The sequence below is a fragment of the Camelina sativa genome, chromosome 14 (genome assembly GCF_030686135.1).
Source record: "Camelina sativa cultivar CO46 ecotype springtype chromosome 14, ASM3068613v1".
Classification (NCBI taxonomy): Eukaryota; Viridiplantae; Streptophyta; class Magnoliopsida; order Brassicales; family Brassicaceae; genus Camelina; species Camelina sativa.
The window spans coordinates 33,999,579-34,014,096 of NC_141893.1; the positions used below are offsets into that span (position 1 = coordinate 33,999,579).

At 37.1% G+C, this 14,518-nt stretch overlaps 1 non-coding gene across 1 annotated transcript; it reads right to left on the reverse strand.

The window, feature by feature from the left end:
* Window positions 1–316: 316 nt before the first annotated feature.
* On the reverse strand, window positions 317–423 carry LOC147928998 (small nucleolar RNA R71). Its single transcript, XR_015581124.1, has one exon. It is a non-coding gene; the product is annotated as a small nucleolar RNA R71 (small nucleolar RNA).
* Window positions 424–14,518: the final 14,095 nt, after the last annotated feature.

The following is a 14,518-nucleotide window of genomic DNA, read 5'->3' on the forward strand; positions in this document are numbered from 1 at the left end:
AGGTGTCCAACATCCTCCAATCGACAGAAATAATTTTGAGATCAAACCGGCACTGTTGGGTTTAGTGAAGCAAAATCAGTTTCATGGTCTACCGTCAGAGAACCCCGTTTATCATTTGGAGTACTTTGAGGATATGTGTGGCATGACGCGAATGAATGGGGTACCTGATGATGCTGTCAAATGCAGGTTGTTCTCATTTCATCTGTGTGATAAAGCTCCTCGCTGGTTTAAGTCGTTGAAGGGAGATACCATTTGAACATGGGATGAGTATAAAGCTGCGTTCTTGGGACATTATTTTACTCAAGCAAGGACTACTATTCTTAGGAATAAGATTTCAGGCTTCCAGCAGTATGCTACGGAGTCATTCCATGAGGCTTGGGAAAGGTTCAAAGACTATAAGAGAGAATGTCCTCACCATGGATTCACACCAGAATCACTCATCAACACGTTCTACAGAGGGGTTGATGAGAGGTATAAGATGGCCCTGGATACAGCTAGTAATGGGGACTTCATGACCAAAACAGAGGGAGAAGCTGAGATTTGATTAGGAACCTAGCTGCTAGCAATAGTAACCATTGTGCTGACTATGATAGGACAATGAGAAGTAATGGAGGAGGAGAATCAAAACAGATTGCTGAGTTGACTGCAAAAGTGGAGCAGCTTTTGAGAAGAGATCAGAGGAGTTTGTAAGGTTTATCAGGAAGGTGCTGGAGATGGTTCTGAGGAACTACAAGCTGAGCTGAATTACGTGAACCAAGGATATCAGAACAATGGTTTCAGCCAGGGCTACAAGAAACACCCCAACCTCTCTTACCGGAGCACTAATGTTGAGAACCCACAGGACCAGGTATATCCACCACAACAGTTTCAACAAAAGCAGTTTATACCAGGGCTAGGAAACTACAATAAGACATTTGTGCCTCAGGGACAAGGACAGGGAAATGGATATGGTTAATGAGGTTTTCAGCAAAAACCTTAGTTTAACAACTTCCAGGGAAGTTACCAAGCACCAGTTCAAGCTCATGTGTGAAACACTTCTACGTCTTCTTCAGGGGATAATGAAATGAAGTTGATGATGCAGCAAATTCTTGAAGGTCAGGTGAAGAATGCTGCTGTAATCAATGTTAAGGTGGACAGCATGTATCGTGATCTCAATGGGAAGTTCACAACACTATCTTCACATGTTAAAACTCTTGAGAACCAAGTAGCTCAGATTTCTTCCGCCTCTACGCGACCATCAGGTGTTTTACCAGGGAAAAGTGAACCCAAAAATAAAGAGCATTGTTATGCTGTTATGATTCAAGAAGAACTTGGAGAAGTTGCTGAGAGAGGTCATCAAGAAGCTGCAAATGAGAGTATTATTTCTGAGATGGAAGTTCTTGTTGTTGATGTTGCTGTAGATAATGAGATTGCAGGTGATGATGAGCCACCATACGTTGCACCCCCACCATATGTTCCTAAGCTCCCATTTCCATGTCGTCTAGCGGAAGCTAAAATGCAGGCTGAAAAGGCGAAAGCTCGCTTTAATGAAGTTATGAAAGAGTTTCACATCAAACTCCCTTTCCTAGAGTCAATAAAGAATACAAAAACATACAAGAAATGTTTGAAGGATGTCTTGTCTTACAAGAAGAGCATTGACGAAGGGGTTATGATGATTTCAATTGGGAAGGCATATGTGCATTTTGAGAAGCAGGAAAAACATCAAAGGAACAAGGATAAAATCCTTGCAATGGCACACTTGAAAGAAGAGGTAGAGATGGTTAGTTCTGAGTGCAATGCCATCATCCCGATTGAGATTCCTGAGAAGCTTGGAGATCCATGGAGTTTTTTACTACCTTGCCAAATTGGGAGATTCATGTTTGAGAGATGTTTATGTGACTTGGGATCTAGTGTTAATTTGATGCCGCTTTCTGTGTCAGAGCGTTTGGGAATCACCAATTTCAAACCGTCAAGGATCTCCTTAGTGCTTGTTGATCGTTCTGTGCGATCTCCAGTTGGGTTGGTGGAGGATGTGCATGTTAGAGTTGGGAACTTCTACATCGCAACTGACTTCACAGTTTTGGAGCTTGATAAAGAACCACATGATCCTCTCATTCTTGGTCGCCCATTCTTACATACCGTTGGGGCTATGATTGATGTAAAAAAGCAGCAAATTCACTTGCAGATTGGTGACCATACTCAGGAGTTTGACATGAAAAGGTTGCTGAAAAAACCTACTATTTAAGGACAAGCCTTTTCAATTGAAACCATTGATGATCCTAAGGATAAGTATGTGAAGACATGCATTGGTTGGAGTGAGGTCAAGGAAGTCCTGGATGGAGACCTTCAAATTCCAATAAAAAAGGTTAGTGCTACATGCAAGGTTAAACCCAAATGGATAAAGAAAAATCCTCATGTAACCTTGACACCTATGAAGTGTGTTGGAGATACCATAGAGTATAAGGTGCAGTGTAAGGGAACCTCAAAACCTTTTTCAAAAGCTAGGAGTATTCTAACTTCAGAATTGAAAGAAAAGGGTCAAAAAGCTATGAAAAGGGTTATGAGTAGAGTTATGAAGCTAAAGATGATTGATTGGGGACCTTGTTTTGGAGCAAGTCCTTGTGCTCATACTCATTAGTTCACAAGAATCCGGTCAAGCTAGTGACATGAAACAAGCGCTTTGTGGGAGGCAACCCACCAGGTATTTCTCTCTTTTACTAATTATTTTTCTTTTAATTTTTTTTTGAGTCTGTTTGACCTCTTTTCTTGGATTTGTTTTCACACCGAGACGCTGTGAAGTGAGTCTGGGGGAGGGTGTCATATGTCTACTAATATTTTTTTGCTTTGGTTGTTTTCTTTTGTTGCTTTCTTTTGAGTCAGTCAATTTGTTTTATCGAGTCAAAAATGTGTTTTATTGAGTCAAAATGCTGGTTGAGAACTATGAGCTTTTCTTAGGGAATTGCACCATGCTTGATTCATTGCCTTGGGACCATTTGGCATAGTTTAATGATGACATGGAAGTCTAGAAAAAAATCATGACTTGATCACATCAATAATTCCTGTCGCTTTGAAATTTGGATGATTTGAGATTGGCCTTGTTTATTTGGACTTAATATGGACTTATTATATCTCACTTAGGGGATTGAGAATCATGTAATGGATTATACATTCAGAGTTTAATTTACACCATTTTTACCAGTCTTTGTAAACTCTGAATGGCTAGACTCATTTTTAGTCTAGTACCACACCTTTAACCCTATCCATGCTTCATACCACTTGCATTCTTTGGTCATCATCATCATGTGCATTCATGTGCAAAAACTACGGAGTATACAGACCGACATAGCTTTCCTCTAGTTAGGATTGTCATTGTAGTTTGTTTGGGTGATTGATATTGATTTTTTTTGTGTGGTTGTGTGGTTATGTTCATAAGCATGAGTTGAGTTTTCATGATTTAGTGCTTTTGATGCAATTTTGTGAGACGAGGACCGGTTCCACTCCCCCATATAAAAAAGAAAAACAAAAACAAAAAGAAAAAAAAAACTGAGAAAGAAAAAAAAAATGAATAAAATGGGAAAGGAGTAAAAAATGGAACCGGAAAAGTCAGAGTACTCTTATTTATTTATCAAAAGCATCTAGAACAATGATGATTTGTTTGGGGTTTTATGTTGGTTGGTTTGATCCGAGTAGAGGGAAGCTGTGTACCTCCCAATTGGTATGTGTCTCACTGTGATTTTGCATAATGACATGCATCTGTTCTCGTTGTTGGATACCTTTAAACACTTGAGCCACCCATAAATTGCCTCATAACCTTAGACCAGAGCGTGTTCGATATCCCCTTTGTGAGAGTGCACACATTTACTAATGAATGTTAAAAGGTCAAGTTATCTGACTCTAAACTCTTTGTGTACTTGGGATTTAATGAAGTTGCTATGGTCATGGCGAAGTACGATTTAGTACGGTTTGATATGAGCTTTGTGATAGTGGTTTGCAGGCAATTGTTTGAGAGCATGATCCCAGAAGAATGTGTGAGTTCTCGCGTTTTCAAACCTCTTTCCTTGACAAAGGTTTTTGCTTTGCTTGAGGACAAGCAAAGATCTAAGTCGGGGGGAGTTGATGTATTGTGTTTTTGTGTTATGGAACTAGAGATCCCAAGGATTAAATCTCTTGTCTTATTCATTGATCAATACTCGAGGTTACATATATATATAGTCAAGGGCAAAGCCCAAATACATAAAGACATATACCGATCTAAGATAAAGGCCATGGCCAAATGGGCCTTATGGCCTTGGACGTATACGGGCCTTGTACGGGCCGTGTATGGGCTTGGTTATGGAGTCCATCCATCAAGTGGTTTATAACACTCCCCCTTGGATGACATAACCATGTTGATGCTAAGGGATCGTTGCAATACGCTAGGGGGTGCTGCCTCATTAAAACCTTACCAGGAAAACCCAATGGGACAAACCACGGTGAAGGAAAAAGAGTACAGCACGCATTGCTCCCCCTATTCCAAGCATCACTCTAAGTCCTTAAGCCTCCGCATTCCAATCTGGTGCATGAGCTTCTTGAATGTTGATGTCGGTAGTAACTTGGTGAAGAGATCGGCTGAACTTGTACCACTTGAAACTTCTCTGGCCTTTTGTAGTTCATGTGTGAAGAAGAAGTTAGGTAGAATATGCTTTGTCCGATCTCCCTTGATGTAACCTTCCTTGAGCTGTGCGATGCAAGCGGTATTGTCCTCATATATGACCATTGGTTTTTTATCTTTGGCGATGCTACAATCTGTCCCGATATGTTGAGTCATCGATCTTAACCATACACTTTCTCATGGCTTGCATTATGTGGATCCGATAAATAACCTTCAACAGCAAAACCAACTAAACCTTTCTTTGTTATTAGTATAATATAAACCCAAATATTTAACCTTTCTTTGTTATACCTTCCTTTTAGGTAATATAATAAATATTTAATTCCGTCCCAGTGCCTTTGGGTTTAATAAGGGCTAAATCTAGCTAGGAGGTTCACGGCAAAACATATGTCTGGTCTAGTGTGGCAAGCCAAGAACATTAACACTCCTATAGCACTGAGGTATGGCATTTCAGGTCCGAGAACTTCTTCATCGGCCTTTCTTGGACGGAATGGATCTTTATCCAATTCTAAGCTTCTAACAACCATTGGGCTGGTCAATGGGTGAGCTTTGTCCATATTAAATCTCTTGAGTACCTTTTCTGTATATGCCTTTTGATGCACAAGGATTCCATTACTTATGTACTCAAGCTTTAATCCCAAACAGAATTTTGTCTTGCCTAGGTCTTTCATTTCAAATTCTCTCTTGAGATATTCTACTGTTTGGGCGATTTCACCAGAAGTTCCAAGGATGCTTAAATCATCCACATAAACTGCTATTATGACAAACCCTTTGTTTGCAAACTTCTTTATAAATAGACATGGACTGATTGGATCATTCTTATAGCCTTCTTTAGCTAAATATTCACTTAATCGGTTATACCACATCCGACCACTCTGTTTCAGTCCATAAAGGGATTTGTCCAGCCTTATGCAATACTGTTCTCGAGAACCGCTCTTATCTTTGAGCTCAAAACCTTCTGGTAGTCTCATATATATTTCATTATCCAGTGGACCATATAAGTATGCGGTGACAACATCCATTAACCGCAAATCCAGTTTTTCTCTTATAGCCAGACTTATTATATCTCTAAAAGTCGTTGCATCCATCACAGGGGAGTATATCTCCTCATAACTATTCCTGGTCTTTGAGAGAATCCTTGTGCTATAAGCCGTGCTTTGTATCTCACGATTTCATTCTTCTCATTTCTCTTTCTTACAAAGACCCACTTATGTCCAACTGGTTTAATTTGATGTGTTGTCCTTAAGGTCGGACCAAAACACACTTCTCTTCTTTAAAGAGGTTAACTCCACGTCAATGGCTTCTTTCCACTTTAGCCAATCTTTACTTTGAGTGCACTCTAATATAGACGTGGGTTCTAGATCCTCATTTATTTTAAGTGCTACCTTGTATATAAATATTTCATCATCAATGTCGACATCTTTGCGGTTCCATTTTATTCTAGACATGATGTAATTTATTGAGTACTCATTATTATCAACACCTTCAGGTCCTTGAGGTTCGGCGTCCCAAACCTCATTTTGGTACCTTAGGATTTGCCGCGGCCATGTCTATCACTTTCTGTAATTCCCTTAACCTCGGTCTGTTTTGCACCTTTCTTAGATTTCCGAGGGTTCTTATCTTTGGAACCTAATGGTCTACTTCGTTTCAAACGGGCCTTAGACTCTGTAGCAACTTGATTATTGTGTTCCTTCTGAACATCAATACGTACTGGTGCATTACAAGCTGGTATGTACGGTTTCATAATTCTCTTTGGATCATTAAAGGAATCTGGCAATTGAATAGCTAGCTTTTGCAAATGTATAATCTTTTGGATCTCTGCATCGCGTGCTAGAGTCCGAGGATCATGCCAATGTAAGGATGTTTGATTCCATAATATTTCTTTGACCAGCTTGTCTTTCTCTCCACCCAATATAGGGAATTCAGATTCAGCATACTGATAATCCGTGTATCTGGCCACAAATAAATCACCCATAGTTGGCTCAAGATACTTAACAATGGTGGGAGAATCATATCAACATATATTCCCATCATCCTTTGAGGTCCCATCTTTATTTTCTGTGATGATGCAATAGGTACATTAACGGCACACCCGAATGTCTTTAGATGGGATATGTCTGGCTCATGACCCATTAATAATTGGGATGGCGAATATTTTATTCTTTATTCTCACTAGATGGCCTGATGCGTATAAGCTCTATTGCATGTAGTACTATGTGTCCCCAAGCCGACACAGGATCCGTTTAATCCATTATGTGTATGGACATATGCCACAGGGTGGTTCCACACTTCCCCCCATGGACATACAACATTCATTAAAAGCTTGGGATGTAAATTCACCAGTATTATCTAGACTTATAGTCTTAAGTGGAAAATCTTTGCTTTAATTACTTTGACTGGTGATGGCCTTATAAATGAGTTTCCCTGGTGTACATGCTACACACGTGAGATTTTTTTTTAGGGATAACTCTTCTCTCTTTTAGGGTGTGCCCATATGAATTTAAGATCAACATACGCATCATGTTCAAACTCGGATGGCCAATCCGGTCATGCCATAAAGTGGATTGTTCATTGAACATCTTATTCATTGCCAAATTAGTCTCTATCATATTAATCTTAGCATGGTAAAAACCAGTGGCTAGTGCAAGGTATAGACTTTAGGATTCTCTTTAGATCCTTGGGTGATCTTAGTAATATATATAGGAACTCTTGGTTTCCTTCACCCTTAGTTTCAACATGTAGAACATTCAAACGAATGTCTTTAAAACTCAATAAGCTTTTCTTTGAGTTGGGTGTATATAAAGCATCACTTTTTTTCAAGATGTGTGCCATGAAATATATGTCTGGCCTTTAGCCTTCATTTAGACTTGTTATACCCGCTATCTTGCTAATATTGGCATTTCTCTTATCCTTCAAAATTGTGTGGCTTAATCCGCTATCCACCACAATGATTTTCTTGTCTCTAGCCATTTCTCAAATGGACAAGATTTTATGTTTTAAACATAAACAAATAATTTTATATTGAAGGAAATAAAATAATTGAATTTAAACCAAAAATTATAATTCAATAAATTCAAAGTATAAAGCATAGAAATTAAACCAAGACAATTTTCAATTTAATTATCCTTCCCTAGACAATCCGAAGTTTCACATTTCAATTGTTCATCATTCTCATGGTCGAAAACTCTTGCACCATCGAGATGAACCAAATGGGCTTTTGGATTCTTTTCAACTCTCTTGATAGAGATCAATGATATGCTTAGATGATCTGCACGTCTTAGCCCAATGATTCCCCATACCATATCGGTGACAAAACGATTTAGGCTTGTGTTGCGGTTTGTGAATTCCGCGGTCTCTACCATGGCCACGACCGAAGTCGGACCGGTTCCCACGGCCGTAACCAACAAAGTGGTTCCCTTGGTAATTGCCACAACCACCACGTCCTCTTACACCATGGCCACGGCCATGGTACTTGCTCTTACGGACGTGGTTAATCTCTTTAGGCTCTGTGGGTTCTTTGGGCCTTTTCTTAGTCAAATCGACTTTGTGGGCTTCAGGTAATGGGGAGTACCAGGAGGTCTCATTGCACTTGTTTATTAGGAATAACTCATTGTTTTGCATAAGTTTTAAAACCCCTTTCACAATACTGTTGCTGAAGCAGTATGATATTGGTGTGAAAGGTTGAGAATGTCTTCTCTAGCAAGTCTTCCTCAATAACCTCCTTACCACATAACCTTAGGATTGAGACTATCTTTATTAGCTCTGAGTTATACTCATCCATGGATTTGTAGTCCTGGATCCTTAGGGTTTTCCAATCAAATTGAGCCTTTGGTAGAAGCACCGTCTTTTGGTGTCCATATTTGTTTTTCAACTCTGTCCAAAGCTCAAGAAAATTCTCTATTGTAAGGTATTGGTTTGAGACTCTCAGCAAGATCATGACATACATGCAAGATCGCCTTATATTTATTTTCAGTGCAATCACTATCATTTTCAATTCACTCACGTAGGTCCTTTAATCTTAATGCCCATTATAAAATACAAAATATGCATCTTATTATTGTCATGCGGTATTTGAGACCGAACCATGAAATCATTTTAGTGTTAGGCCATGCGGTATTTAAGACCGAACCATGCCAATTGTTTTAGTCTAGGCCATGCGGTATTTAAGACCGAACCATGGATTTATTTTCGTTTAGGACATGCGGTATTTAAGACCGAAACATGTTGATTATTTTCGTGGATAATTTCTTGTTTTTATTACTTAATTTAGTGGCCTCTATGCATAAAAACAATCCTAGATAAATTCTAGAATGAACAGGAAATATGCACAATTTCAGGTTTTAGCAATTTTCCTTTTCTTAGATAATTTAGAAATTTTCCTTTTCTTAACTTTTCCTTTTCTATTTAGGAAAAATTCTTAAACCTTTAGGATAAGGATTATAATAATTTTAGAAATAATCCAAATTTCTTTTATGCAAATACATAATAATTTCCGATTTTAATTTCTTAGCTTTTAGAGTTTGAATTTCTCAAACACCTAAATCGGATTTAATCCTTAGAACAATTATATTCAATTTTCTCTTATGAATTTTTGATTTAACAGCTTAGTCCTAGGGTTCTTATGCAACAAGCAACCAATCAAACAACCCTAGACTTTTAATCTTAAGCAATTAGGATTTTAGGATCTAGTTCTACGGTTTGAAGCAATCAAACAATCAACCAGATTTTAATCTTGATATAGTTGTATATGGTTCAATTCACAATCAATCTATGCAACCCTAAGCATAAGAACAGCTGATTTTAAAGTTTTAAAAGTTATAGGGTTTTACTGCATAAAACTTGTTTGTTGATTGTTTACTTGTAAATTTATGGTTCCAATGTATTCAATATATCAAGTTCGATTTATATGTTCTAAGAGGGTTCCAGATGTTATTAACCTTTCACCGTTTTGGGGTTGGCTGGATATGAACCGGGAGCTAAAGACCTCGGTTTTAACCTTGCTTGATTCCCGAACAGAACTTCCCCCGGACCACGAACCTCGAACAAAACTCCAACAAAATTTGATCACGAACCTTGCTCATCCTTGAACACGAACTGATCGCCGAACAGGATCTTCCATGAACAAGGATTGAATCTCGAACTTGAGCTGCTACTTCGAACAGGAACCGGATCTCTTGAATAGAACTCACCCTGGAACTTGTCACGAACAGGAACCAAACTCGGGTGGATCTCCGGACAGGAACTTACCCCGGAACTGGCCGCGTACACGGACGGAAGCTGATCGCCGAACTTGGACTAACAAGAACTTTGTGGGCGGCGGTTTTAGGGTTTTAGGGTAAGAGATAGAGGCGGCGGCCGATTAGGGTTTTAGGGTTTTGCTCAGCTGGATATAGAAACTATCGTGCTGATAACGTGTTATGGAACTAGAGATCCGAAGGAGTAAATCTCTTGTCTTATTCATTGATCAATACTCAAGGTTACATATATATATAGTCAAGGGCAAAGCCCAAATACATAAAGACATAAACCGATCTAAGATAAAGGCCATGGCCGAATGGGCCTTATGGCCTTGACGTATACGGGCCTTGTACGGGCCATGTATGGGCTTGGTTATGGAGTCCATCCATCAAGTGGTTTATAACATTTTGGTGTCTTTTGTTCTTCATTTAATATTCGTTTTGAGTCATTTGTCGCATCTTTGTCCGTCTTTTGTATCTTTTTGGTCTTTTCTTGAGTTGTGATTAGGTGTGGAGACGATGTGCTAGATTTGGAGTATTTTGGTTGGATTCGAGCTTAACTGGAATAAAAAAGCAGGAAGTGACTTTTGTACATCTCCAAGTTGAACTGAATCATGAAGTCTGGACAAGTCTGGAGAAGTCTAGTGAAGTCTGTAGACAAGTCTGGAGAGGTCTGGTGAAGTCTGGACAAATTTTGAGAAGTCTGGTGAAGTCTGTAGACAAGTCTGGAGAAGTCTAGTAAAGTTTGTAGACAAGTCTGGAGAGGTCTGGTGAAGTCTATAGACAAGTCTGGTGAAGTCTGGTGAAATTTATGCACAAGTCTACTGAAGTCTGGACAAGTGTGGTGAAGTCTGTTTTTAGTACAATCCAGACACTTATTTCCTTTTTCTATTCTCATTTTAAATTTTATATCTTTTATTTTAATAAGGGTATAAATACCCCCAAAACCTAATGAGCAACGGATGCTATGATATAGGCTATTTTTCTGCACCCTGAAACTTTTTGTAAGCCACTCTTTTGGGATTCTAGAGATTCATCCTCATTGACAATTTGGAGAAGATTTCTAACCCTTCCTTATTATTTCTGCAATTTAATCATGTTTTCTTCATCTATGATTTTTGATTTCTCTTTTGCTATGTGTGAGTAGTTCTCCAATTGGACTTTAGGATTCTAAGTAGGGGATCAAATGATTTAATGGTTTAATTTTTGCTTGAGAATTCTATTTTTTTGTGGTTCTTTGATTCATATGCTCTTAATGCTAGAATAGGACTGATCACCTTGTTCTAGACTCTAGGTCTTTCTATGCATCACAAGTGTTCAATAGAATGCCTGAACCAATATGAATTGAGCAATATTTCTCTAACCTGCGAAAGTTGATGTTAGGGGATATTGTGAACTTAGTGAACTTGTTTGATAATGCAAATTTGATTAGGAGATTACAAATGAAAGTTTAGTAATTGAGTAGTCAACTTTAGTGATTAACACCTTGAAAGAGGGTTAGTCAAATCTTGTGTTCATGTTCTAAAACGGTTCTTAACTATTGAATTCCTTGTTTCATTTCCCCATTGGTCATTGATCTCTGAAATACCCTATAGCCCAATGTTTTAATCCCATTAGTTAAATCGTTTTATTTATTGCATTTTTATTTACAATTTCTGAAACCAAGCAAACAAACTTTCGTTCGCTTTAGCTATTTACAAGTCTCGCAAATCTTTAGTGTACCATTGGTCCTTGTGGATTCGACCCCGCATATATTGCCTTGTGGTTAAGTGTATCGGGTAAATACTCGAGCAATCACTATTAGTCAAACTTTTTAAATGGGAAGACAAATTTTCCTTATTTTTTTAAACCAAAATATATTCCTACTTTCTATCTTTTCAGTTTGGAATAGATAAGATTAATATGTTGATAAAAAAAAATGGAAGATTAATATATGCATCTACTTTTTCTAATACTGTATTTTAAAATTTATTGTAGTAATTTTAGATTTTTTTATTTAATTTATATTTTCATCATTGAATTATTTGAGATTCATATATTACCGTGCTTATAATTTTGTATTATTTCATAAATTATGTCAAATTAATTTTCTTCTAATTTCTCAACCTTGATTGGTTGTTCATAGACCTTTTTTTTTGTGCAAACATAATTGTTACCATTCGTTCAATCTCAAAAGGAAATAAAGAGGTTAAAGTTATCAACCTAATGGTTGGATAAAATAGGCTAACTAAACACAAGCCTATAACAAACATAGATAGATTGGAATAACATAGATCATTGTTGATAGATCCATAGGAGTTTGGAGACAGAGGCTACATCATGGTGTCTCAAAGAAAATTCCATGAAATACATTGGGAAATTGAACATTAGTTACTATCAAAAAAATTTCTGACGTTGGGAAAGAGTTTTTAGTTTTATTGATTGTTGGAGCAAGCCATTTTGAGATAGCTAAAAGACGTGAACATGTTCTCTCCACACAGGAGGAGGGTTGTTAGACTTCTGGCAAGGAATCTACTCCCAAGAACACACTTGCAAGGTCTTGAAGATGAACGGATGGATTGATGATGAAGGAAGGGTGAAAGATGCAGCGGAATGGAGAGATGAACGGCGATGAAGGTGAAAAGGATGGAATGCAGCGGATTTGAAGGGGGATTGAGATATACTTCCAAGAGAGGTGAAAGTCTCTTAGACTACAGGCTTGGATATATCTTAGATATGACACACTAAGAAATAAACAAGTTGAGAAGATATTACACACTTCTCAGATCAAACAAGTAGAAAAGAAGTTTTTTGATTAAAATGTTTGATAGTTTACAAAGAAGAGATATATGGTCTTTTTATAGGAGAAGAGAGGACGAGATAGAGGAGAGAAATAAAGTCCTAGGAAATCATGCAAGAGCTTTTCCAAGGTCAAGCTCATGCATAATGTCTAGGAAATTACAAAACAATAAATGCAAGTTTGAATAAGAGAGAAAAGATAGAAAATGGGCCAAGGCTTTTGTATTTGACTTTGAACCACGACTTGGGCTGGCAAAAGGGGGTTAAAAATGTTACTTAGGCCTCATTAAAAACCTTTTTCAAGAAAACCCAATGGGATAAAACTTTACCAAGGGAAAAAGAGCACCAAAGCAACACTTTTATCCTTTACCAAGCACCTTGAGCTGTGAGCATGGTGAATGTGGTTTGAGTCACGTCTTCTAGCTTCTTGTCCAACTCCTTAAGTATTGCATTGATGGTTTGGTTGAACCTCTTGGACCGTGACCTTGTTATAGGACCTGCCGGGACGATCAGTGCTTCCTTCGCTGCTTCCGCTGGTACAAGCTGTTCCTCCGGTGCTTCCTCTGGTTCAAGCTGGTCCTCCAATGCTTCCTCTGGTTCGAGCTGATCTTCACGTCCATGTTCTTTGGTCGAGCTTTCCAGGGTCTCATCAAGGGCAGAGCTGAGGTTCTCTCTATGGTGGAGGAGGTTGGACGCAAGGTTATCTCCCCAAGGGAGGAAGGTGGGGGAGGTTGGACGCAAGGTTATTTCCTCAAAAGAGGAAGGCGGAGCGAAGGTTCTCTCCATGGTGGAGGAGGTTGGACGCAAGGTTCTCTCCATAAGGGAGGAGAGCAGAACCGAGGTTCCCTCCATAGTTAGTCATACACTATTATGATGTAATTAATTTTTTATTCAAAATGTTTTTTGAGCCAACAATTTTAGTGATTAAAGAAACTATGCAAAAGTGAAAGTAAAAAGACATATAATAGTTAGCTTAATTTGTTCATATAGATATTTTCTAGGGGGTGGTAAATATTAAATAGTATATTTGTAACATACAGTATACCTAAATGTAAAAAATACACTTTTAATGGTAACATACATAAAAGTTTTGTATATGGATATAAATCAGTGTATTATAGCAAAAACAAATTTATAAATAATGTACAATAAATTTTAATATATTTTTACTAAATTTAATTTATATACAAAACTTTAAACCCGTACATCGGGCGCGTCCTTATCTAGTACAAATATATTTTACTGTTCAAATATACTCTTTAATCTTTACTATACTACCAACAAATTATCTATATGAACACATTAAATAACCTATTATATGTGTTTTCACTTTAACATTTTTATAGTTACAAAAACGCATAGTTAATTTTATATACTCATATCATATATATTACAATAGCAGTCTTTTTGAATAAATTATTTGATTGGTGAAAACAAATATGAAACCATATTTTTTTACTTCAACCATCTTTTTCTTTATGTAAAGGTGAGTATTTACTTTTTTTAGAAACAGTAATTAATTGTATACTTTCACAATCATTTTTTTTATCTTATATAAAAAGTAAATTTTCTTGTAAAATTAGCAATTTAAAATTAAAATAAATAAACTATACTATAATTTCGAATTTAAGATTATATATATATATATATATAATTTTCTTATATTGATTTTTTTTTTTTAAATAAAGCTTTTTAAATTTTATAATTTTTTTTAGAATTGCCTTTAATATTTTTAAAACTGTTAACAATTTTGTTTTACATTTAGAAGTTTACAAAGGTTTTTTTTTCTTTAAAAGATTTTAAATAAAATTATGTTTTTTTCTATTTTACTTTTATATCAAAACCTTTTTATGATAGGTTTTGAATTTTTACA